At 41.6% G+C, this 14,406-nt stretch overlaps 1 protein-coding gene across 6 annotated transcripts in view; it reads left to right on the top strand.

Moving 5' to 3' along the window:
- The window catches only part of LOC121895262, a 37,946-nt gene that overhangs the window by 1,318 nt on the left and 22,222 nt on the right, over positions 1-14,406 (top strand). For 3 of the 6 annotated variants that reach the window (XM_042408261.1, XM_042408264.1, XM_042408263.1), the window contains exon 2: positions 104-441. The gene's annotated coding sequence lies outside the window, so the exon portion shown is untranslated. Of the gene's footprint in view, positions 1-45; positions 446-12,268; positions 12,294-14,406 lie in introns of those variants that run through there. The other 3 variants (XM_042408265.1, XM_042408262.1, XM_042408269.1) reach the window with 3 other exon arrangements.

Below are 14,406 nucleotides of genomic sequence, written 5' to 3'. Positions count from 1 at the left end.
CTTTTGGACCAACAGCAACAACTTTGCCTTGCGTTTGTCAATCACGTATGATTTTGAAAGCTTTAACCGGAAACTAAACGTGTTGTTGTGCGTGTGTTGACAGTGGTTTCAGTCACATGGTGCTGCCTCGCTGATGGAGCCAGATGAGAGAGGCAGGAGGCGAGCCCCTCCGGTTGCGCGTCAGCATCCCCTCAAATAGGAATCCGCTGCTGTCACTTCTGCTCTACATGCTGAGAGACGGACGACTGTAACCCTGAAACAACAATTAAAGCCCAGATTCACTGTGATGTCAAAGAAGAAGAGTAACGGGAGGCTGTGAGGAGGCTGGAGCTTTTTTTTGTTGCAAAGAATGATAGTGAGGATCAAGGCGCGCTGTCCCAGGAGAACTCATCCGAAGAGCTGGCCGTGAGACACCGGGATGCTCCTCTAACGCACCGGGGGGTGAGTGAGTACAATTCACCCGATCTCCGTGTCCTTCGTTTTTGGTTCCACTTTGATGACATCTGGACAGTTTTGGACAGTTCCGCGTCCCTGTCCCCTCTTTAACGCCTCTGAATTATTCCCTACTCGATCCCACCTGTCTGATCAATCATTCATAGGCTTCTTAGTAAAGTGCAGCATAACCGGTTGGTCAGCGATGTGTGAAAGTTGCAATTTGAAAATGGTGCACTTTGCACCCATCTCCCCTCCTTCCCTTGCACACACCCCTAACTTAATGCATGCACGCATCAAGGTTTAATATCATGCAGTGCATTACAGTGAGTGATCAGGGGGGTCGATCATGTCCCTTTTTTAAAGTTTTGATTAAAGTGAACATGTGTTGCACAGTGTCGGTGTGAGCCTAATTAATAAAGCCTTTGTTTGGGGCTCTCCAATCACAGACACTCATCATTAATCCGCTGATGGCCCGGAGGGCGTGGGTTGCTGTATGCGATGATAAAGAGAAAGGCACCAGTCCTACTTACACAGCAGGGTCGATTAATTATGGACTCAGAACTGAAGAACTCAGTGACTGTTAGGAGCACAAGAGGAGACGTGGACATGTCAGGCGGAAACAGTGGCTGTTAAAATCAATTTCATGTTTAATCTTCAGCATTAATCAGTGAGTTGGAGGATATTTTTCTCCAAAAAAAACACACACTCTGTTCTTTAAGATACATGATTGGCTTACAATGATGTCTACCTGGAAATGACAACATTCCTGAGTGATGTAGAAATCATTATTAATCTTTCCCCTTGACTACACATGTCAGATTCCATGTGTTATGATTCTTTCACCTGTAATAAGCTATAGAGTGAAATGCTGGCTGTACTGCTGAATGTGTGGGTGTGGGTGTGAGTAGAACTTCCACAGCAGGCTCAGTGCATGTAGATGAATGAAATGCACTTACTATGCAGCAAGGGTTCCCATCTCCAGTGTGCGTGTGCGCGTGTGTGCCTGTGTGTGTGTGTGTGTGTATTTCACCTCATTACACTCATTGTGTTGACTTAAGCAGGAGGGTCACCCCTGAGGCCCGTTCTCCGGGCCTTATTGAGGAGTGATGCCCTGAATTACGCACTGGCGCTGATCGCAGAGGCGCAGGAGCACTTTGGGAGAAGAATTTCAGCTTACGTGTGAAGTTCATGACTGTTTATTTTAAAGGAGGCGTCATGTATGAATGTGACGTTTACAGCTATTACACAATCACCAGTATGAAGCTGCACTTACTACAAGTGCGTTCTGTTGAGAGGCGCTTAACTCCTGGATCTTGTGTGTTTCAAATTTGCGATGGAGCTCCAGCTCTGGTTCAAATCCCGAGCAATTATGTTCACAGTCTGCCCACGCACACTTTGCACAGGAGCTTCTCTATTCTTGGTTGTTCTACAAACTGACAAAAACTCCCTTACAGCCTGTGTGCTGCATTTCTCCCGAGGCGTTCTCAATATTCTCCCCGTGTATGTATTAAACATCAAGCTTGTCGAACTGCAGGCGTGGGGCCGAGCACTTTAAGGCAGAGTCAGCCTTCTGTGGAGGGTGACAGAACAGTCAGATGGCCCCCACAGGGCAGAGAACAATTCCTGCTGCTGATGCACCCAAGGCGACAGGACTGGAGCGCTCCTCCTCCTCCCTCCCCTCCCATCCACACTCCATCCCATCATCCCTCCCTACCTTCATTTCGTAGAAATGAACACACTCTCTTGGGCTCTCTTGCACACTTGCACACCTGCACCGTGACTTCAGTACTCTGTCTATCTCCCTTTTGTCTCCAATGCCTGCATGCATACATATATATATATATATACTCTCTCTGTCATAAACACATGTGCAGACATGTGCCTAAGGAGCAATATTTATGAGTGGCTTTTTAGGTCATAAATCATACCTGCCTACACGCAGCATCTCTATACTTCACAGACACCTTCTTACATCCACAATCATAATTTCTTGTACTCACATCTAGTCAATCATAATCTACATATGCTACTAATCCTCCGAGCACATGCAAATAGCCTAAAGCCTCTTCTATACACCAACACAGTGACCTACACACAGAACTATTGTCTCTTACACACACAACTATACTTTTAAGTGTCAAAGTGTTCATACTGAATGCAAATTTTAGAGGCAGCGAGCTGAAAATGTTTCAAATTTAGCATAAAATTCATACTTATTCATTTAATACTTATTATTATGTATGACTCTGAGGAAAATAATTGAAAGAATTGTGATTTCTGGTACATTTTGAGGTTGGATTGAGTCTGAGTTGTCACACAAACATACCAACAGTCTCATGCATAGTACACTAGCTAGCAAATGTACAAATGTAACACTTGCTGTTTAGGGTGAGTGCATACACACTCCACAAACACAGTGGTCAAATTTGCATAAAGTAAGACTGTACTGCAAGGTACAATTATATGAGATTGATGAAGGAAGTGTGAGTAAAGCACACTGATAGTGTAAATATATATATACGAGAAATCCAGGAGCCATCCAGGAACTGAAAACATTTTCAGTTCCTGGCCTACAGCCCTTTAAACCAAGAAGAAGAAATGGTAAATAATCATATAAATCAAAGTGACCTTGCTGTTGTTCTGACAAAACTTTTAAAGTTGTCCTTATATCATCTGTGGCTCGATTTAAATTCTCCTTGAAGCCTAAACATTGCTAGCAAAGCCACTGGGTAAGAACACGCTTTGTTTCCAAGATGTCTGTGAGGCAGTCAGGAGCTTATCATTTCAGTTGCCTTCCTGTTCAATGAAACGACATTCTTTCTCAAATTAAAACTCTCTGAAACATCACTATTTCCCATCCGTCATTCTTTCTCACACACAATCTTTCGCTCTGTCTCCTAGGTTATCATCCTCTCTCACACACACACACACAATTATAGTCTTCACACACACGCTTTCAGTTCTGTCAGACATATTTTTCAATCTCTCTCACATACCATCATCCTGTCTTATAAACAATACAATTCTCTCTCATACAAACTACCACTTCTCACTTGCATTATAGAGGGTATAGTTGCGTATGATGGTGTGAGTGAGTAAGAATGATAATGTTCCTATGAGAACAAAGCGGCTCACAGTTATTGAGGGATTGGAAAACGTCAGTCATTGTCTATAGCCTTTGGGTTGTTTGTAAAAGGTGCAAAAGTGTGATGTGAGCTCTACAGATCAGAGAGTAAATGGTCCGTGAATCCTGAAAGTGTGAATGCGCACGTGCATGCGTGCATGTCAGCTGTGTGCATAATAGCTCAGGGATTGGGGGGCCGTAGATTGGCCAGTCAGCCAGACAGATGTGCCCTAGCCTGGACTTGGAGTACGGGGCCTCAAACTGGCCTGCCACCCAGCATTAGTGCCATGGATCCGTGACCAAAGGGCTCAGGGCACCAAAACTCACTGTCTGCATAAAATGCTCTCAATTATTAATACTGTGTATAGGGCAATAAGAAGCATTGCACAGACCAAAGGAGGAAAAAAAGGAAGTGGGCCCTGAAGAAAGAAAGAAAGAAAGAACTTTGAGAATGTGTCTGCAAGGGATGGCAAGCAGCAAGAAAATGAACAGAAGGAATTGTCTTTTTCATTATCGATTAATCTGCCGGTTACTTTTTTTTATTGATCGTTAGTGGAGAAAAAAATGCCATTTACAATTTCTCTAAGCCCACGGTGATGTCTTCAATATGCTTGTTTTGTCCGACCAACAGTCCAAAACCTAAAGATATTCAATTTACTGTCATATATGATTAAGAAAAGCAGCAAATCTTCACATTTGCAACAGTTTTATGTTTTATTTCTGTTTAATCCAGTGGTGAACAATTATATGGTCCAGTACATTGGTGATACTCACCCTTAAAACATAGAAAGAAAAAGTACACCGACCAGTCAGACCTTCATCTTTTCACAGTACATGACATCTCAAAATTCACACCAGTCTTTGTGATTTTTCAATCCATACATTGAACACACAATTATACAGAATCCTCACCATATATTGTTGAGTACATGCGTAGTTTAGTATCCGTCATGTCAGTGTGCACTAAATACATTTCAGGCTTGGTACCGTATTGGGAGTAGCTCGCCCATTAGAGTGGGAGCACTGTAATTCATAAGTATTGATTCATGTCTCAGCAGCATTACAGCATAATGTCCCTGTACACGACTATATACAAGAGCAAGCACAATAAATAAAACAGCAACAACAAAGCAGTGATTTACATACATATGCTGTTAACTCCCCATAATGTCTAATGTGATAGAATCATAACACATGAACATGTAATAAAGTGCTTGCTCTGAATACTGCAGCTCCATTATTACATGTAGATAATGTACTGCATTCTCTGTTCCCCTTTAGCAGCCGAGCACGTGAGCTCAGAGATAACATCCTCTTCCCTTGAAGCTCGTGCCAACTTGTGTTGCCTTTTATTTTTTTTAAGCTACAATTTTTACACCAAACTTTATTCTGCATTGTTTAATGAAATAACAGACCCGCAGGTCCTCATCAGGTAATCTAATGTGATCTCACTCCCAACTCAGCAATCATTTTAGTTAATGAAAACCACTTATTACGCTTATTTGTTTCTCTCTATTGATTTATTATTTAGCCTAGTGAACTTCTTTTAAATATGCAAGTGTGGCTTTTCAGTAATGGCTTATCTCAGACACTATCAGCTACGTCCCTTTCCGTTTATCTTCCACCTGTGGTTTCAAAAATATTCAGTGTGGTTCCCACGTGTAAAAAAGTCAGTCTAAAGTACACGAAGATCTACTACGTTTAGACAGAGATACCGCAGAGACATTTGTGAGTTTGCAAAGACACAATTTTTAAGCGACCTAAGGAAACTTGACTCAGCGTGACCTTCTTCGGCACTGTTTCTGCCGTCGGCTGTCGGACTGTTCCACACAGCGTTCAGGCCTCACAGCTAAAGTACAGCAGGGAAAACTGTGTGTATCGCTGACAAAACAGACTTAAAGTTTGAGTTTGTCACTTTTTGTGGGCGGAGAAGTGTTTATACCAACAACAGTTTAATCTGCGCAAACAGAGCGAATCACCTGGGTCTCATTAACGAGGACGGGGATGCTCCCTCTCTTCCACACTTCTACTTTGTTTTTTCCGTGCTGTTAGGTGCATTTTAACATAAAAAATATCGCCTGCTCTTGCTGGAAAGGGAGGAGTGTTACATAACCGCTTTTTAATGCTCTTGATTTATGCTGAGCTTCAAAACAGTGATTTGCTGGCTACAGGTGTGGTTCTTTAGACTTTGCTTCGCACTTCTACCCAGCAAATTTAATATCAGCTTCCATGAAAATACACACGGCGGCAACAAACCAGATCAGCAGCTCACAAGGCAAGAAAAAAACTTCTACCATAAAGTAGCAAACACGTCTGCAGTTAGAAATGGGCCTGTTGCGTCATTAGATTGAGATCATTTAATGATGTAATCTTAACATATGCGGCAGCTACACTGAGGTATGAGGACCATCTTGTGAGTGAATATATCAGGTAGGAAGAGGAGACTAATGTATGCTGTTGCCTCAGTAAACATTCTAATGCAGTATCTGTTGTGACTTAATATATATTAACAGGATATAATGTGTGTAGCATATGTGTTTGTGCAAGTATGTGAGTGTGTTTCTACGCCCCACTCAGCCATCTGTCTTTATTTGCATATTAGTATGTATTTATTTGTATGTTTTTCCCTAATTTGCAACACAATTATGGTAATAACATGAATATGAGGAGTGTCCCTCCGCTATAAATGTCTCTTCCTGTTCAAGACACAGACAGCCAGTGTGCGGCTGCCGGTGGGCGAGTTCACCTTTGCAACAGTAGCTGTTTATTGATTCCTCTGACAGTCACACAGGTGTTAGCGATGGAAGATCAGCCTCTGCACTGGAAGAGCGCGAGGACAGCGGGGCATTCATGCTGACTTGTGTGTTTATTTATTCATTAACAGGCGGTTTGCTCCTCAGCTTTTCCTCAGAGGACCGTTTTCACCTGTTTTACCTCCTGAGGTTTCGAGATAGCGATGCATGCGGTATCAGATCGGTCTTGGGGTCTATGCGTACACACACATATGCACAGTAGCGCTTTCCCCTACTTCACCCTCCCATCCTTACCATGAATGAGCGAGACTGTTGGGACAGTGGAAGCTGGAGGAAGAATTAAGGGTGGAGCCGGGGACTCTCGGGACTGTGGCAAGGCAGATCCTTTATTGATTGGTTTAGTAAGAGAATCCTCAGGCTTTTAGTGGTGCTGCTTAATAAGAGTGGCTTGTAGAGAGAGAGATCACATCAGCTGAACTCCACTCCAGAGGCTGCCTTCGGCTCTAAAGAATAGTTCACAGCAAATCAAAACATCAGCAGGAGAGGGCTAATCCATTTAGATGATGTTTTTTTGGTATTGAACAACTGTCAAGATTTGGAGAAATCTCTTTACATGAGTACTTGCGTCAGACTCGACATTTTTCTCCGTGAGGTCAGTTATACTGTTCAGTTTTTCAAGAGTGAAATAAAGGTCATAGACTTTTGTCACGAGGCTAGATGTTAAACACACTTTCCCAGCTCTGTGATCTTCCTATATTGAAACCATAGCAGTCAAATGTATGTGTATACGTATCTCATAGTACGTAGCAGGATCACACAAAGTGAACCTCCAGATCTTGCAGTGGGTTTTGTGTGCATGTCGCAGCGAGGATGTTGTGGTTTATGCATTGACATAGCCTTTTTTTTAATTTTTTTATTTTTGCTGCACGCATCCTATCTGTCTAACTTGGTGTTAAGTCAAGAGCCCGGCTTCAGAGAAACACTGAGCTATTTTAGGAGGCAGCAGATTGTGTTAAGCGAGGAAGTGAAATGACACAACTGGGGTTGAGATTTCTTGGTGCCTGAAAACCTTGAAAATATCTTTATTTAGCCTAGTGCTTCTCTCCCCTGACACCTTGCAGATTGCACCTAGCTACCATCAGATAATGGGTAGCTACGGAAGCAAGCAGCACATCAAAGCCTGGAGATACACAAACACATCACTGACATTTTATTGTAAAATTACATTTTTAATCAAGAAGACTGTTATCTCTATACATAGATTATTTTAATCTTGTGTAAATTGTGCATCATTTTGACATTTTAATATATAGATTATCAAATTTTAAGAACCAACTAATTTAACTTTGAAGAATGTGTGTGTGTGTGTGTATTATTGAGAGAAAGGCTGCAACTATTTTGGTCTGTTTTTGATGATTTAATTTTATTATTTATGTATTCACCTCCACATGAAAGAGAGCCGAGGTCCCAAGTGGTCTCTGTCTTTTTCTCCCTCACACACGTATTTCTCTCGTTCATGCAAACACACACACACACACACACACACACACACACACACACACACACACACACAAATCCATATTTATTTAGTCATTTTCGACCATTTTTGTGGTCGAGAATACCCGTCAGCACTTTGGTATTTTTATTTGATGGGATCTATACACCTCTACCCTACCTCTGTCAGACTCAAGCCAATGCAGTTCCAGTGTAATTTGACACATTTGTGTGTGTGTGTGTGTGTGTGTGTACGTGCAGTACAATGTGTTTGCATGTGCTTGCGCTTGTTTAATGAAAGCACCTGCTGTGTTGGTCCCTTTCATTCACCCATCTGATCAATAGCAGACTGGGTCTGTCGGCGTGATAGCTGTCATGGAATCTCTGCTAACCCAATTAACCAAGCCATGCGCTAACCCAATTAGCAGAACCCCTGCACTATATTAACCCGATTCACACTATCACACACACACACACACACACACACACACATCTCATTGACAGCAAACATGCAAGGCCAGCAGGTCAAACACCAAGTGAAATCACTACTGATATCATTTGCTTCCCCCATACTGAGCAGCAATGTCTGTAAAATATTAATGTATTGTAATCTTATGTTGCTCCTTTCAAGTTTCCCTTATAGAACTCAAAACACTGGATTAGCCCAGAAGTAGGACTTTTATTGAATGTGGCATGTTTTACATTTTGCCAGTTTGAAAGAAGCCAGTGATTGCTGTGCAGTACATTCATCTTGTCTACTAAAGAAGTATTTCACTGCACTCACGCTCAAGTTGAAATTCATAAGATTTTGAACATTGTTTTTCTCTACAGCAGCCTGAGTTATTCTTGTGATGTTTCTCATCAGCTATGAAGAAAACTCACTTACTGATATAACCAGATGGCTAGCACAACTAACTTTAGTCCTGTATACAGATTATGTATACAGTCATTTTTCAAGAACAAAATTTAAAAAGTTCTCTAGTTCCAGCCTCTCAAATGAATATAATATAATACAAATTCATCATATCATCATCATATTTTCTGGTGTCTTTAGTCTTCTATGAAAACTAAATTTAGTAAACTAAATATCTTTGGGTTGTTTGCTGGGACAAAAGACAACATTAGAGGACGTCACTTTGGGCTTTGGGAAACATTTTTCACCATTTTCTGACATTTTAAAGACCAAATGTCTAATCGATTAATCGAGAAAATAAACAACAGATTAATTGATCATGAAAATAATTGTTAGTTGCAGCCCAAAATCTCATGTAACTTTATGTGTTGTCTGAACAGCTAGCCACTGATTTAATGATTAGCTATTACATTACCTGATTAAAAGTGCCTCTTTCCCTGCTTAGTGGCTCTGCTTTGAATAGTTTTCAACTGGATTACTGCCATCGTTAACCAGAAATAGCAGCACAGACAGAGACACAGCATGCCATTCTTATAATCTAGCACCACTCAACTATGCAAATGACATAATAGTTAACTAATATACTGTATATAAGCCATATTGTGTATGGCTCTCAGCCTTAAACATCACATATTTTCAGTGTAGCAGCAGGCATTTCAGCTGGATCCGATTAGTCATCTGTGACTTTTCGACAGTGTCAGAGGCTGTGAGTAGTGTAATGGATGAGCAGGCATAGTAACTTGGCAATAGCTGTGCTGGAGTGGAGGTGTAAGGTAGGTGGCCTTGGACAAGAAGTGTAAAGAAAGGCAGCATGACTCACCTAGAGAGGAGCCTGCATACTCCATTGAGAAGCAACCCACAGAGCTCTCTCTCCAGTCTCCTCTTCATCTGCGATGCTGTGTAGGATAGTCAGAGAGAGAGGGAGGGAGGGAGGGAGATTGATCGCAAAACATGCATGTAGGTTAACATTTCAGAATTCACCTGAGGTAATGGCTTTTCCATAAGCCGCCATTGTCGAGGCTGACCTGGCTTTTAAGACTGAATCAAATCGATGGCTTCTCCGTCTGAGGCTGGGAGGAGCAGGGGGAGCCTCTCTATGTCTGCACAGCCATGATAACACTGCTCAATGGGCACTAACCACCTTTCAAATGGAAATGGAATATCCAGTGAAAATTAGACACAGTCATCTGGATGGTACTTAGCACTGGGCACTGAATGGGAGATGGTAGCGTGACGGTTGAGGGGTGTGTCGCACTTTGGTTTTGTTGTGTCAGAGCGTAGCTTTTACAGGGCATTTGATGTTCATGCTGTGCTTTTTTTTTTTTCATTTGCACAATCAAACACACACTAACAGAAACTGCGTTGCATATCGGGGCATGTGAGGTTGAAAGCGAGCTTACAAGTGCAGAAAGTGACTCACCCAAAACCATGGGGGTTGTGTGCTGCAGACAGTATGATAACTTACAGTATACACTCATCACAGCGCATGTTCCTGTATGTGCCCTACCTCCTCTCCCCACATCTCTACTTCCAGCCTCTTGCTCTATCCCTCATTAGCCTGCTTGCAAACACACATGCACACCCAAACAATCTCAGGCTAAGGGGGTACATTCATAAATTTGCTGACGTAGAAAGTCAGTGCTGTGATCAGATTGAGTACCGGCTCAATCCTGTAAAACCCCAGGGGAATGGTTTAAAATAAATCACTCATAGATTCTGCCTGCCCTAAGGATTAAAGTGGAGGAAAGTGTGTATGAATGTGTGTGTGTTGGTCATCTGTCAAAATGAGATAGCTAAGTTTATCTGTGCACACGTGTCATTGTGTTTCTGTGAATTTACTGCATGTACATACAGTATATGTGTGTGTGTGTGTGTGTGTGTGTATGTGTGTTACAGAGTGTAAAGTTGATGAAAAGAGCCACTGGGCGGGTGCTGTGGTAAATGCTTGCATGGAAGTGTCGACATGTGTAACTGCTCCAATTGGCTCTCCGGAGTCGTCCTCAGGGAAATAAGGGTAGCGGGCACAAGCAGAGATAGGCTGCCACTGACACAGAGTTATGTGTCTGCCCTAAATGTGCACGACTTTACTTGTTTTTACATCAAAGATTGATGTCACAAGGTGCGGCCAATGTGCAAAATATGCAGATATATAAAAAATATTTGGAAAATGTGTGTATCTGTGTGTGTGTGTGTAACTAGGTTTCATTTGTTTTTCTTTTTATCATATGTCTAATAATTTGTGTGTGATTTGTCATTGTGTCTGTAATTGTCTTAACATGCGCATATGTGTACATGTGTGTGTGTCTATAGGCTATGTGTGAGCAATGTGTTTGCTCAGGACCTCCAAGGACTCCATATGGTGTCAGGGTTGATAAATGTGCTCTAGGGGCAGCATTCAGCAGCTGTTTGTGGACTCATAGTAGCAGTAGGGGTGGGCGATGTGGCCCTAAAATAATATCACGATATTTCAGGTAGTTTCTGCGATAATGATATTCTTGACGATATGACAAAATACTGAAAAATATTTTATTATTAATTTCAACAACATACAATTGCAACAAAATAAGGGTTATAGTTTTGTATGTCAGCATAAATGTAACAGTTTGCCTTCAAATATTCAGTATAAACTAGAATTATCTCTCAGTTCTTTAATTTGTAAACAATGTCTGCTTGGTTTAGAACTCAAAATAGCTGTTGAACTCCTTTTGGCTTTCCTCGTACTCAGCAGGGTGCGCCTGCTTGAGGTGGTGAAATGAGTTTGTTGTATTGCCCCTTTTGTTGTCACAGTCCTCTTGCACTTCTTACATATTACTGTGAATCGATGTACATCTGATCTTTTGTAATCAAACCATTTCCTCACTACTGTAGTTGCTCCCCTTTTTGGAACTGACTCCTCCACCATGGAGCCGGTAGTGATGTTACTTTTGCCTTCAGCCATGCTTGTTGTTGCTCTTTGTAATGGTGTGACGTCATTACGTCAACATGTTGGAATATTGTTTTCATGATATTAATTTTTTTTATCATATTAAAAATTATACCGGTATTATCGTGAACAGTATGATATGGCCAAGCGGCAACCGCCAGGGCTGAAAAATTAAGCCAACACTGAAGTGCCAAAAACTGCAGTTCCCCAAATGGCCACTTGAGGCTGGCTCCAAAAGTGAGTCAAACCTCACAGACCCCCATGTTAAAATGCCCAACTTTACAGCAGAAATAAACATGTATTACAGCCTGGTACAAAAGACGTTTTTTTTTTTGCCCATTTCATGACAACTGTATGAAGAGTGAATTTTTATATAACTCACCCGTTTAAATTTTATTAAGGCTTAAAGTTATGCACTATTAAGGGCGTGGCCACCTTGAGTGAGAGCTGCTACCACAATGTTGGTGAGGTAACATAACCATGGCGTAACCCCAGATTCAAAGTATAGGTGTAGCCATAGCTGTAGCTATTTCAGTGTTTTCAGTTCATGAAAGTTAATTGTAACTAATTTTGGTCACCTAAAAAAGTCTTGTTCAGCCTTTGGTTGTTCTGAAAGAGCCTTTAAGGGGAGAGATATTCAGTTTTTTTCTGGTAAGTACATTTTGTTTTAATGATTTTAAGCCTGTTTTTTGCTAGAGAAAATTAGCATTAGCATTATCACATTTAACCATAGACTGTAAATGCACCATGCTAACCAAGCTAGCTGCTAGCATTAGGGTCAGCTCCACCCTCTCGTCCAAATATGGTCACTTCTGGCTCCAAAAATCCAAGATGGCGACGATCAAAAGGCAAACTCAAGACTCCAAAAGGGAGTCCACAAACCAATGGGTGACGTCATGGTGGCTATGTCCATTATTTTTTACAGTCTATGGATATGGCACACCCTTAAGTAGCACACACTGAACCATGGCCTTAGGACTATACCGTGTAAAGGCCTGTGGCTGAGTTGGCGTCTACCCACAAACCCAATATCATGCAATACAGCCAGCATGTTGTGGGTTTTAAACCTCCCACGTCACCTACTTAGTCAAATATCGTGCTTTTTCTCTCCCCTTTCGTTTTTGTTTTGTCTTTCTGCACTTTTGTTGAGACAAAGAAAAAAATGACAAGAAAAACAGTGTGTTATGCATGTGCCGGAAGATTTCTGGTAAGAGTAAAAACAACAGGTGTGGTATGCTTTAGTTTCAGACCACAGGAGCAAGACTGCAGGAGGTGCTTAAAATGCCCTCTTGTGCAGAAAGGTTGAACGCCACGGTAGCTGAGTTTCAGTTTTGCTGGTAATTCAAAAAGTATTTTTCTTTGTAAGGTGCACAGTTGGCTTAGAGAGAAGATAACGGAACTAATTCCTTCCCTCTTCTCCTTCTGCTCTTTGATCCTCACCTCCCGCTTCATATCTCTTTGATTGCCATGTTTATGACAGCCTCTTTTCCTTCTCTCCTCTTGCCTCTCTCCTCTCCTACTGTGTGATGTGGCATGTCAGCGGTTCATCTTCCGTTGGAGGGCTTCTCGCACTCGCGCACGCTCAGACGCACACGTAGACACACACACACATATGGAACACACAGTCTGAGCGAGACACACCCGCCCTCTTTCTTATAGAGGTAAAGTGAGTGCACCAGCATCCGCGATGAATAATTGAGTTATCTGGCTCCGCGCAGAAATAGCAATCTCCCCACACAAGTGTGAAAACATCACTCGCCACCCGAGACCTGGGAACTGGCGCTGCCATGTGGGTCTACACGTGCATGTGTGTGTGTTTCTGTTTGCATTCATGCTTGTTTGACTTTGGGGGGGGGGGTTTGCATGCGAAAACATGGGGGTATAATCCTGAAGTCATCAGATGTTGTGCTGAGTTTTTGAATGAATTTGTGATGTCTGAGGATCTATACAGAAAAACTGAACAGGGCCGTGACACATAAATGCCCTTGGAAACTGAAAAATCTAAATGTTTCTCAGTTAACTTCCCATCGAGCTGGGCTGCCATAAATGATTTGTGGGAGCGTGTGACTCTGGGATTCTTTTGAGTCTGTCTTGAGGAAGAGAAATACTTTGGAGTTTGATCACAAAATAACTGCGCACATAGCCTGAAGCTTCAAAAATGTGTCTTATATACAGTATATATTGAGTTACTTCATTAGGTACACCTGTATCTAGCAATCCAACACAATACACCTGCAATAATTCCTACCTTTGTGACGCTTACAATGTTTTTTGGATCATTCATTCATCTGTGATCATTTTTGAGACTGTAGTTAGTAGTGAATAGCGGTGTTTCTAATATTTTGTCTAGAGCTGCAACAATTAGTCAATTAGTAGATGGACCAAAAATGTATCTGCAACTACTTTATCTTGATAATCTAATAATTGCTCATTTATTAAGCAAAAATGCCAAATATTTGCTGGTTGCAACCTCTCAGATATGATGATTTGAAGCTTCTCTGTGTCGTACATGGGAGGAAAATTAGACAATTGAAGACATCACAATGGGCTCTAAGTGATCACAACGGGCATTTTTCTCAATTTTCTGGCATTTAATCAAAAAAATAATCTGCATATTAATTGATAATTAAAATAATCATTAGTTGCACCCCTAATTTTGTTCTGCATTTACATGAAATTACATGTGCAATGACTTACCTGTGCATCTACATATGTGTAGGTGCACAGGTAAGTCAATGCAGTCACTCTGTTAATGTAGTTATAC

The sequence above is a fragment of the Thunnus maccoyii genome, chromosome 4 (assembly GCF_910596095.1).
Source record: "Thunnus maccoyii chromosome 4, fThuMac1.1, whole genome shotgun sequence".
NCBI lineage: Eukaryota > Metazoa > Chordata > Actinopteri > Scombriformes > Scombridae > Thunnus > Thunnus maccoyii.
The sequence above is the reverse complement of the archived record's forward strand: the minus strand, read 5'-3'. Positions and strand labels throughout refer to the sequence as shown.